Source organism: Dasypus novemcinctus, chromosome 4, assembly GCF_030445035.2.
Source record: "Dasypus novemcinctus isolate mDasNov1 chromosome 4, mDasNov1.1.hap2, whole genome shotgun sequence".
Taxonomy (NCBI): domain Eukaryota; kingdom Metazoa; phylum Chordata; class Mammalia; order Cingulata; family Dasypodidae; genus Dasypus; species Dasypus novemcinctus.
In genome coordinates, this window is record NC_080676.1 from 154,190,743 (window position 1) to 154,203,500 (window position 12,758).

At 39.4% G+C, this 12,758-nt stretch overlaps 1 protein-coding gene across 3 annotated transcripts in view; it reads left to right on the forward strand.

Annotated features, from left to right (window-relative positions):
• The window catches only part of ITSN1 (intersectin 1), a 243,466-nt gene that overhangs the window by 43,463 nt on the left and 187,245 nt on the right, over positions 1 to 12,758 (forward strand). Inside the window, exon 2 of one of the 3 annotated variants that reach the window (XM_058296183.2) lies at positions 9,744 to 9,898. The exons of the other annotated variants lie outside the window; for them this stretch is intronic. The gene's annotated coding sequence lies outside the window, so the exon portion shown is untranslated. The remainder of the gene's footprint in view (positions 1 to 9,743; positions 9,899 to 12,758) is intronic. 3 annotated transcript variants of the gene reach the window in all.

A 12,758-nucleotide genomic window follows, 5' to 3' on the forward strand; every position in this document is an offset into this window, starting at 1 on the left:
CAAAATCAACTCTCAAAAATCATTATTTCTTTTTTGCTTTGGAATTTAATTGTTGCTTTGGAGAACCGAAATTGGTTCTTGAACGTTTATCCCCACAGCTTTTTTTTGGTTAAACTTTTAATTTTGAAATAAGTTCAAATAGCACACAGTTACAAATATACAACCAATAAAACGATTTCCCAGCTACCCAGATTTACCAACTTTTAACATTTTGCTACATTTGTTCATTTTTTTTTAGAGACTTATTTTTTATTTATTTCTCTCCCCTTCCCTGCCTTCCCTCTCCAGTTGTCTGTTCTCTGTGTCCATTCACTGTGTGTTCTTCTGTGTCTGCTTATCTTTTTGTCAGTGGCACAGGGAATCTGTGTCTCTTTTTGTTGCATCATCTTGCTGCATCAGCTCTCCCATGTGTGCAGTGCCACTCCTGGGCAGGTTGCACTTTTTTTGCACTGGGTGGCTCTCCTTACGGGGCGCACTCCTTGCGCGTGGGGCTCCCCTACGCGGGGGATACTCCTGCATGGCATGGCACTCCTTGTGCACATCAGCACTGTGCGTGGGCCAACTCGTGACACGGGTCAGGAGTTCCTGGGTTTGAACCCTTGACCTCCCATGTGGTAGGCAGACACTCTATCCATTGAGCCAAATCTGCTTCCCTGTTTATTTGTTTTGCTTTTAAAGATTTATTTTATCCCCGCCCCTGCCCCAGTTGTCTTTTCTCTGTGTCCATTTGCTGCATGTTCTTTTTGTCCACTTCTGTTGTTGTTAGTGACATGGGTATCTGTGTTTCTTTTTGTTGTGTCATCTTGCTGCGTCAGCTCTCTGTGTGTGGCGCCATTCCTGGGCAGGCTGCACTTTCTTTTGAGCTGGACGGTTCTCCTTACGGGGCATACTCCTTGCACGCATCAGCACTGCGCGTGGGCCAGCTGCTCATGGGTCAAGGAGGCCCAGGGTTTGAACTGCGGACCTTCCATGTGGTGGAGGGAAGCCCTATCCACTGGGCCAAGTCTGCTTCCCTCATTTGTTTTTTAAATCTGTCTTTCTACCAATCACCTCTCTCTCTCATCCACCTGTCAGTCTATTTTCTAAACATTTGGTGGTAGGCTGCATATATGATGTTTATTGAACACTTAATACTTCCATGTATATTTCGTAAGGAAAAAAATATTCACTCATGCAACCTCATTAAGTACGGTTATCAAGTTTAAGAAAGTTATCATTGATATAAATCAAGTAGTCTATATTCCATTTTAAAAAGTTGCCCCAATAATGTCCTTTTGGTCATTTTCTCCTCCACTATTGGTTTCTGAACAGTTTTTGGACTACACTATAATAGGAATCTGAATGGGAAGACTCCTTGTTTATTTCTTAATTTATGTGGAGTAAGGATCAAGTGGCCACTGAAGGTAGAAGTGTGATTACATAGATTACTCAGTATTTCCTTCCTTCGTTCATTCTAAAAATATACTCATTCTACATTGTGTGTACTTTTGTGGACCAAGCCTTGTGACATGACAGGAGTAGAGACATGAGACCTTGCTCTCAAGGGACCAGAATCTTGTCTGAGAAACTGTTTCTAAGGGATGTATTTCTAAGCTTAGAATATGCAAAGGGTACAGAAGAAGAAATCCACTTAAACCACTTTGTTTGGCATGCAGTCAAAGGTTAAGATGGCAAGAAGGGTTAGCCAGGTCAAGAAGGGAGGACAGAAAGGGAGCAGGGGTGGAATTCGACGGGATGAATTCAGTTTTTCTGTAAGAATAGCTCCTTAGTTTATAGTTACCAATCTGTACTAGTTACATTTAACAGTAAATAAACTGTTTTTTGGTTGCCTAATGTTGAAATATTATAATTTTGAATATTTCCCCTGTGCTGAAACCATCTATGCTGTATTTTTTCCTTTGCAATTTTGTACCTGCTGTGCATAGTCTACATTCTCCTTTTGCCAATGATATATAATGTGATGAGTCTTTAGGGTTAAGTTCTCAGCTCCCCAAACCCAGCGTCTGTGCTATCCCAGAGAGAGCATTTTAAAAGACAAATCAAGTCTTGGCACATTACTTTTTAAAATTCTTTAGGAGCTAGCTCCCTTGCCTCCTTAGACCAACGCAGCGTGGTCTGGTCCCATAGCCACCCTTATACCCTTGCCCTTGGGATAGTTTAATTCCTCCTGAGTGTTCACTTTCCACCTAGAAAGCAATTCAGTGAACTTCTCTTTATCCTGCACAGCCTGCCTGGACACTTGTCTGGCACTTGGCGGACTTTCCACCACACTTAGTTCGTCAGTCTCCCGTCCCTGCTGCCTGTGTGCCTTGCTTGACCTGCTCGCCATTGAAGCATGAAGCATGAAGCACACTGTGCCAAAATGATTTATTATTGGTTCCTTTCCCAAATTTTAACTTTTTGAGACAGAACCTATGTCTTTCTCTGTTTGGACCCTTGGGTTCAACACAGTAACTGCCATATAATTAATAGCCAATAACTGATGTAAGCTGCACAATGTAACATTTAAACATATACCTAATATTTTAGATTTCATTGTCGTATTTGAGTGATAATTGTGAGTGATAAATGCTAACATTTCTTGAGTTCTGCGTAATACACTGTTCCAAGTGTTTTACTTATATTAAAACTCAGTTCTCCTAATGGCCTTTTGAATTGGTACTCTTATTTGCATTTTACAGATGAAGAATATAAAGCTTAGAAAGAGACTAAGCAATTCATACAAGGTCCACAGGCAGTAAGTACCTGAGCCGGTACTTGTTGGAACGCTTTCTATTTGATGACTTGAAGTTGATGCTTGTAGTCTAGATTATGTTTCCTGCTAACCTCAAAATCAAGTTTCATGTGAGAAGTTTTACCCCTGTTTTAGAAAGACCTGTGGTGTTGCTGTCAATACTGTTGCAAAACCTGTCCTTTCCACTGAGTGACACAGTCAGGTTACTGTACAGAGTGAATGAAGAATTGAGGGGGAATTTAAAATAGATGGAGTGACTCACTCTGTGTGTGTGTGCATATATATTTCTATTTATTTTCATTTAGATTTCTGGATCTCAGCCCCTGAAGTACAGATTGACATTCACAGAAGGAAGAATATTTTAAAGTTTTTAGTGATACTTTGAACATAAAAGATTTTAAACATGAACCAGTATTCTCTTTCTTAGCAGAGCTCTTCCAGTTTGACTATAAACTTTCTGAATAAGCTGTTTTCTCTAATGGTAATAAATGAAATATGGCCATTTTTATTTGGTGTTACTAAATTTTTTGAGCAAACTAAAACTGAGTTTGCATAGGCTGCTGTTCTCTTGTGCTTCTGAGATCTGTATCAAGAGGAGGTTGTCTTTTAGTACAAAGACAGCAGAGCAGTTCCACAGGCAACCCTCCACTACTGGGTTCCTTGCCTCTGTACAGCATCTCTCATATTTTCTTATTTGTTTTACAATCCTACTGTTCAGAATTATTGACTAGTCCTTTGATGCATCTGACATTTTAAAAATTAATTTTTTTTTTTTTTTGCATCTAGCATTTTTATATGGTGTTTTGCTTATGCCCTCATGCTGTTTCTTTAGCCTAGAATGCTGTTCCCGGATGTATCTGTACACTGCTCTGCAGTCAGCTTACACTTCCTTGCTATTTCTGTTGCATTGTCTTTTCTTATTCTCATAGTCAGAATTGGTAGATTTTTCTCTGCTTTCACAGTCCTATGGTAAGTCACAGGGTTATCTCATTTAATGCAATGTACATGGAAGTAGAACTGTGAATCACTGTACATGGTTTAGATGTTAGTGACAATATTTACACCACATTGTACAATTTTTAATTGTTTTTTTAATTGTATGTGTTTTTCTTTTCTGTGTATTTTTGAAAAAACAAACATGGTTGACATAATACCTTACAGTATTGTAATTTTTCAACTTATTTTAAAAAGTCCCTTGATAACGTTTTTTTTTAAAGATTTATTTTTTATTTATTTCTCTCCCCTTCCCCTCCCCTCCAGTTGTCTGCTCTCTGTGTGCATTCACTGTGGGTTATTCTGTGTCCGCTTATGTCAGCGGCACCCGGAATCTGCGTCTCGTTTTTTGTTGTGTCATCTTGCTGCATCAGCTCTCGTGTGTGGCGCCATTCCTGGGCAGGCTGCACTTTCTTTCGCACTGAGTGGCTCTCCTTGTAGGGCGCACTCCTTGCACATGGGGCTCCCCTATGCGGGGGACACCCCTGCGTGGCACGGCACTTCTTGTGCACATCAGCAGTGCACATGGGCCAGCTAATCACATGGGTCAGGAAGCCCTAGGTTTGAACCTTGGATCTCCTATGTGGTAGGCGTATGCCCTATCCATTCGGCCAAATCTGCTTCCTATAACATTTTGCTATATATTCTTTGTACTAATATATCATAATTTGCCTAACTGTTCCTAGGCTGTTTGTACATTAAGATTATTTTAATTTTTAAGTATTAAAAGTGAAGTTATGGTGAACATCTTTGGGCATTATCTTTGCATTTCAGATTATTTTCTTAGGACAGATTCCCAAGAGTTGAATTACTTGGTATGAGTGTAGAAACATTTTTAGGATTCTTGATGCATATCCTGTCAAATTGCTCTCCAAAAGAGTTGTAACAATTTGCTCTCCCACCAGCAGTTTAGAGAGGACTCTCTTTATAGTACCCCGTTATATTAGCAGCATTTCACTTATTTGTTTTGAGGCCTTACTTCATTCCTTTGTGGTGAGCTTTCCAAGCTGGGTTGGAATTTTAAAGCCTAATAGCTATACTGGATTTCACAATGTTGAAATTAAATGCAGTCAACTACTAAGAGCATAGACATGCCCAAACTGGATTTCTAGATTAATTGGAATAAACACATTTTGAATATAAAATTGGATTGGAAAGTTTTTCATAGAAGTTGAGCCTTTTTAAAGAAAATACCAAATTGAGAAAATCTGGGATTTCTGTCTTTTATTCTTTATGATAGTGTGTTTGTGAGTTTTCACAGAAACTTCTACACTTCCTTTCTGTGCTCCACATGGCCTGATACACTTAAAGAACCCACGGGAAGTCTGCAGTGAAGACGACCAGCAGCAGGATTCTTTTCAGATTTTTCTCTATTTTCTCAGACTTAATTATGTTTCAGTGTGTCTTAATCAGTGAAGTGAAATTAGAGATTTGAATCATGTATCAGTCGCCCTCTAAAACAGTCTGTCTGTTTCAGTTGGCTGCTGTCTGTTTAGTGTTTTAGTGATGCTAATGGTGGTGGGTTTTAGTCCTAAAACTGGCTAGTGGTGATAAGTCTTGTTCTGCATGGAAGTCCTGGTCCCCTAGCAGAGAGCAGTTGGCTTCTGGTAATGACTGCATTGTCATTATTTCTTGTTCACGGCACTCATTGACTTTTCATTGATGTTGCAGTAAAGCTTTCCCCTTGGACTTACCATGGTAAATACTCTTTAGGGATAGCAGCAGGCAACTAGCATGTCAGCTTATCAATAAATAGTTGTGTACATTTCCTTTATTTCCTGATTGGGCCAATGCTTAGCAGTCTTCGGCAAAGACTCTGAAACAATTAAAACACATCTCAATTGAGTTTTCACTTGCTCTTCTCTGTCCCTGGCATTTGGAGATGGTCATATTAGATGGGGGGCTCTAATTGTCGTTGCTGTTTTTGTGGTACTACATCTGTGAAGATATCAAAGATATAAATGTTGGGAAGCAGACTTGGCCCAGTGGTTAGGGTGTCCGCGTCTACCACATGGGAGGTCCACGGTTCAAAACACCGGCCTCCTTGACCTGTGTGGAGCTGGCCCATGCACAGTGCTGATGTGCGCAAGGAGTGCCGTGTCACACAGGGGTGTCCCCCGCGTAGGGGAGCCCCACGCTCAAGGAGTGAGCCCCATAAGGAGAGCCGCCCAACATGAAAGAAAGTGCAGCCTGCCCAAGAATAGCGCCGCACACACAGAGAGCTGACACAACAAGATGACGCAACAAAAAGAAACACAGATTCGGAAGAACACACAGTGAATGGACACAGAGAGCAGACAACTGGGGGGGGGAAGGTGAAGGGGAGAGAAATAAATAAAAATAAATCTTTAAAAAAAAAAATAAATGTTTGCTAATTCTCAGTTGTATGGTTGGTGGCAGGCTTTCACATAGCCAGTTTAATTCTGATGAATGTATTTAATCGTAGAGCCTTTTTGGTAAGTACTAGGACTTGGTTCTTTTTTATAGGACATTTCATTTCTTTCTAAGGTTGATAAGCCCATATTTAATTTCTCCCATTGTAGCTGCTGCATTGTTTTTATTGGAGGAGGCATTTTAAAATCTGGCAGGAAGACTTCTGCTTTCTTGCTCTTTTTAGTGTTAAAGTGTTTTTTGGACAGTTGGTCCTTTCTGTGTAGTTTCTTTTTTTAAAATATATTTTAAATTTATTTTTAAAGATACTTAGATTATGTAAAATGTTACATAAAAAATAAGGGATTCCCATATGCCCCACTCCCCACTTTTCCCCACATTGACATCTTCTTTCATTGTTGTGTTACATTCATTACAATTGATGAACACATTTTGGAGCATTGCCACACAACATGTATTATAGTTCACATTGTAGTTTACACTCTCTTCCACTCAATTCTGTAAGTTATGGCAGGATGTATAATGGCCTATATCTGTCTTTGCAGTGTCATTCGGGACAATTAGAAGTCCCAAAAATGCCTCCATATTACACCTCTTTTTCCCTCTCCCTACCTTCAGCACCCTCAGTGGTCACTTTCTCCGCATCAATGATACGATTTCTCCCATGGCTAGAATCACAAGTCTATAGTAGAATACCAGTAAGTCTACTCTAGCCCATACTTTATTCCCTAGTCCTGAGGATTCTGGGATGGTGATGCCCACTCCACCTAATTGAGAGGGAGTTTTGATCCCATATGGCTGATGGATGGGACTTGCTTGCAGTTGTAGACTTTCTCGGTTCCTTGGTGTGGTGGTTGTTCATCTTCACCTCCTTGTTAGTTGTCCTGGGTGAGTCCAATAAACTGGAGAGTAGGTGTTGCAACTCCACTGAGGCTCACAGCCCAACTGGCATATGGACAGCCCAGAGATTCAAGTCTTTTGGACATACTCCTACCAAATCCAGGACCAACTCTAGGTTCAATAAAAGGGACAGAAGAGGCATGTGTAGAGAAGTCTCGTCTGAATCCAACCCTGTCACACTTGGGAGCACAAACTGTGAAGTAGAGCCCATTGGCGGGGCACCAAACTCTGGAGATATTTGCCAGACCGTAGGACCTGGGTGTCTCCGGAGCTCAGGAGCCCCCACTATTTGGGGTAGTATCTACTTTGGCTGTCTATGAGATCTTGCTGAGACATGCAGAAGCATTACCTCTCTGTAGTTTCTTGACTTTTAACCTAAATCTGAAGGTTGAACTCTAAAACATTTTTCTGCCAAGTCTGCAGGTGAAATGATAATAGCAGCCTTGGTGACTGGGTGTATTTTGAGTATACAGGTTAATTATGTAGAGGAAAAGGTTAGGGTAGTAAGTTAGCTCACATTGTTGACCTAGGAGCAAGAGTGTATCAGGTTTTCTGCTAAAATGTTGCCGTTTATTTTTTTCCTTTGAGTGTGCATGTGCCTTGTTAATTGTGTTAATCAATGTTTGCTTGCGCTAGCAGTCTGCTCTTTGTGTCCATTATGCTGTGTGTTCTCTGGTCTGCTTGTTTTCTCTTTTAGGAGGCACCAGGAGCTGAACCTGGGACCTCCCATGTGGGAGAGAGGAGTTCAATCGTCTGAGTCACCTCAGCTCCCTGCTTTTGTTATGTCTCTCATTGTCTTTCCTCTTTGTGTCTCCTTGTTGCATCATCTTGCTGCACCAGCTTGCTGTGCTTGCCTGTTGTGCCAGTTTGCTGTCTTGCTCTTCTTCTCGGAAACTGCACCCAGGACCTCCCATGTGGTAGGCGGGAGCTCAATCACTTGAGCCACATTTGCTTCCCTATAATATGTTGAAACTTAAATTTTTATTTGGAAGGAAACTTTTAGACTGTCTCTATTTTAGTGACTTATCTGTTCCTTAATTACACAGATAATATTTGTTCTCCTTTAACCTGGTTCATTACATTTTTTTTCTTATGGGAAAAAAAATAAGTGTTTGCAATTACCCATGATATTTAATGCTTTTCCTTCACTTATTTCTTTTAATTTCTGTTTGAGAATACTGTATGCTAGGAAGTATGTAAATTGAAGCAGTTTAAATTGGTATATCTTATTAATTTGATTGATAATCTCGAAACTGTTATATAACTTTTTTTTGGGGGGGGGGGTGCCTGGGGATTGAATCCGGGACCATGTATGTGGGAAGCCAGTGCTCAACTGTGAGCCACATCTGTTCCTCTGAGTTGTTTTTTTTTGTTTTGTTTTGCTTGTTGTTTTTGTTTTTTCTAGGAGTCACTGGAAACCGGACCTGGGACCTCGCATGTGGGAAGCAGGCATTCAACTGCTTGAGCCACATCTGCTCCCTCTCTAACTTTTATATTTAAAATAAAATTGTGATCTAAAATACTCTTCTCTCACTCTCAGTGTTTCTTAGAATTATTGTTTGCTATTTGGTTTTGGGTTATTTCCTTTTTCCAGGAATTGCTTTTTCAGCTTTTTAGAACCTTGTGCTGATATTTTATTCTTAATAACTGTAGCAGTTTGATATTATTGATGAATTCCAAAAAGAAATACTGGATTATGTTTGTAAACTGGTCTTTTCTTCTGGGTGCATGAGATTAAATTGGATTAAATAGTCAAGGAAACCTCTTGTGTCAATAGGGCTTGAGTACCTGCCCCTTGGTGGGTGGGGACTCGCAGATAAAAGGCATGGCAAAGGACGGAGCTGAGGGTTTTTGATGTTGGCATTTGCTGCTGAAGCCTTAAGCTGGAGCTCCAGAAAGTAAGCACACAGGAAAGAGTAGCAAGCCCCAGGAAGGGAGAAACCCAGGAAGCCTGAACCCTTGCAGATGTCAGCAGCTATCTTGCTCCAACACGTGAAAATAGACTTTGGTGAGGGAAGTAACTTATGCTTTATGGCCTGGTATCTGTAAGCTGTTACCCCAAATAAAAACCCTTTATAATGGCCAGCAGATTTCTGATATTTTGCATCAGTACCCTTTGGCTGACAAATACAATGACCCTTTTTGAAATAGAATTCTTCTGGAAGAAATCAAAGTCCCTCACTTATTTTGTTGAAGCCAGCTATAGTGCTCTAGAATCTGATTTCTCAAAAATTAGAAAACTCATCCTTTGTGACTAGTTGGTTGTCTAGAGTGGCCTTTCCTTGTCATCCCTCATTTTTCACCTTATATTGGAGCTCTGTTTTGGTTTCATTGCTTCCTGATGAATTCTCCTTGATTGCAAATATTAAAGTAAGGACACTTTAGAAGAACCAAGGATAAAATAAAGCTCTGTAGACTGGAAACCCTGGCATTTCTCTTTGTGGAAAGTAGCAGGAGTAAATGTACAAATCTGTCTGAAATGCCAGGGAGTGTTGCCAAGTGATGCGCCGGCAGCTTGGCCTGACAGTGATTGCTTGCCACTGGTCATTCCTGATTGACCCCTCCTCCCCTGTTCCCCAAACAATGCAAATCTGGGAGGAATGCCTGCTCCCTCTTTGGAGACCAACTTCAGTATTCAGAACAATTTTTCAGGCTGAACCTTGACAATGTCTCTTTTTCTTTTGAACGTTTTCAACCTTAGTAATGAGATTCTTCTTTTAACCAGGTTCTCTGCCATTAATACAGTTTTAAAATCTTACTGGTGAACAAACGGCACATCACAACGCTGTTAGGTCATCCTGCTATGCTTCAAACAGCAGCTTTTGTAGAAGACGCATTTGAGGCCCACGACCTCAGACGTGGCAATACCGTATTGATCAGGTTGGCTTTGTATTTGGGATTTTTCAATTCCTTTTTCTACTTATTGTTGGGATTGCAGTACCTATACTCTGTGTTTCAAAAGCGCTTTCTGTACATCCTGCCTTTATATGTAATCTTGCAGGGCCACTTTCCTATTTTTGTCCATACTCATGCTGAATCTTCACAGGAGTTGAATTTGGTATGATGCTTGCTTTTAGAGTAGGGGTATAGAACTTTCTAGATATTTCCATTTGTTTTAGATTCTGTCTCTTTTTAACAAGAGAAAAATGTCCTTTGTGTGTGTATATGTATATATTGATTCTTTTTAATTTTTTTTGGTCGGGGGTAAATATAAATGAGAACAATTCCCAAAACCATACCCTTAACTCAGAAATGTCAAATAATATCATGGTATGTGTAGAGTACATTACATATACATTTTTCATGTATCTGAGGGTATTTTTACATGCTTTAGGATGTTTAAAGTATACATATGTTTTCATATTTCTCCCACATTTTGATGTTCTCTCTCTTCCTTTCTCGTTTCTCAATGTTTCATTGATGCCAAATTTCTATAAATTTAACACGTTTATTCTGTATCTCTCTGTCCTGTAGATTCTTTAATTTAAAACTAAACCTTTTGATCAACTTTAAAGCAAGATTGTTAAGTATGCTCTATGTTAAATTTTGTTTAAAATATTCATGAGAGATGAATTTAAAGTTCATTGTCTTAGTACCATGAAAACTGAATTTCAAATAAATTAGGACACCATAGATTGGGTGTTGAATATAGACCTGTTAAAAGCTAAGCCAAAAACGTGTTGTATTTTATAAATGAGGAATAGGTCCTTGATATTGCTCATCCCCTCTGGCCTCAAATAACTTCTGGCCAGCTTGCTTTTCTTTGGGCAAGGCACAGCTTTAGTTGTCCACAGTCTAGAACTGCTGGAATATTGTAAATTTAAGGAGAGCAGGAGGGAGACTGTTCCATTATATGTAAAATGTCTTCCTTACCAAGACACTGAGACGCTGTGTTCTCTGCAGCAAGAGCAGGGGAGTGTTACGCCTCTGTCTGGGGCCTTAGCCTTTCCTTCCAGTGACCTTTGTGTGTTGGCTAATTGTTGACTCAGTTTCCTTTTTTATATTAAGAGGATTTTGAGATTTTAGTGAGAGAATGGTCAATAATTAAGGGAAAAATAGAGACTATATTTTCAGAAACTTCTCTCAGTATTTATTTAGGTCATTAAGATGAGTTAAGCCCTGTTTTGTATATTATAAATCTGCTAATTATTTGAATTTACACAATTGTCGAAGATTCCTTTTCTGTGAATGAATATTTATTTGAATTACCTGTTTCATCTTGCATAATTATTTCACCCCCTTTAACTTATTAATCAAATTTTGAAAATTTCCAAACCTTCAGGGCAGTTGAAAGAACATTATGACATACTTGTTTTTTTTGATTTATTGAAGTATATCACTCATACATAAATATATTTAAACCATAAGTGTATATATAGTAGTAGTTGTGAACTTACAAAACAAACATATATAACATCATACAGTACTCTCATAACTAACCCTACCACCAATACCTTGCATTGTTGTTAAACATTTTTAGCTAATGATTAAAAAGCATTGACATACTTGTTTTTAAGGACCAACTATAGTTTAACTATTTTGTGTAAAGTTAAAAGATTTTAATTCCAGTAATTTGGATTTTAGAAATTTTATTTTTCATGATTAACATTTGCCTTTTTCACGTGCTAAGTTTAGTATTTATTGTGTGCCAGAAACTAAAATCCCTAATTATACATATTTTGCTTTTGATTTTGTTGCTTTGAAATCATTCATATTTTCTGAATAATCTCTTTTCTATATTTATGATAGAGCACTAGGAATCAAATAGTCTATTTTAAAATACTTTTTCACCATGCAAAGTGACATTTCCATGAATACTAGCTTAATAATGGTCATCTTGGGAAGCGGACTTGGCCCAGTGGTTAGGGCGTCCGTCTACCACATGGGAGGTCCGCGGTTCAAACCCTGGGCCTCCTCGACCCGTGTGGAGCTGGCCCAATGCGCAGTGCTGATGCGCGCAAGGAGTGCTGTGCCACGCAGGGGTGTCCCCCACGTAGGGGAGCCCCATGCCCAGGGAGTGCACCCCGTGAGGAGAGCTGTCCAGCGCAAAAGAAAGTGCAGCCTGCCCAAGAATGGTGCCGCACACACGGAGAGCTGACACAACAAGATGACGCAACAAAAAGAAACATAGATTCCCGTGCCGCTGACAACAACAGAAGCAGACAAAGAAGAGCATGCAGCAAATAGACACAGAGAACAGACAGCTGGGGTGGGGGGAGGGGAGAGAAATAAATAAATCTTTAAAAAAGAAAAAAAGAATGGTTATCCTGTTTAGAAGTATACATTTTTAGAGGTCTACTTTAAATATATTAACTTTTGGGGTTTTAATGTAAATAGTGAAATTAAGGATTAATATTCCTTTGACTTTCTATAATTAGATCTCTTTTCTCAAGCTGAAATAAAGAAAGGGTAAAAAACTTTTCTCAAATATAGTCTAATTTTTGATTTAAAAAGTCAAACATTTACCTAAACTTTTATTTGCTTATTTTAGTTTCTTCCTTGCTAAGGCAAATACCATGTAGTGGCTTGGCTTAAACACTGGGAATTTATTGGCTCACAGTTTTGAGCCTAGCAGAAGTACAAATCAATGTGTTATCAAGGTAATGCTTTCTTTCCAAAGACTGGCATTCTGGGGCTGTCTGCCGGTGATCCTTGGACTTTGCTTTTCTGTTGCATGGCAGTGCTTATAGGAGCTTCTTCTGGCCTCTCCCTTCTCTTCTGGGGTGATCCTTGGACTTGT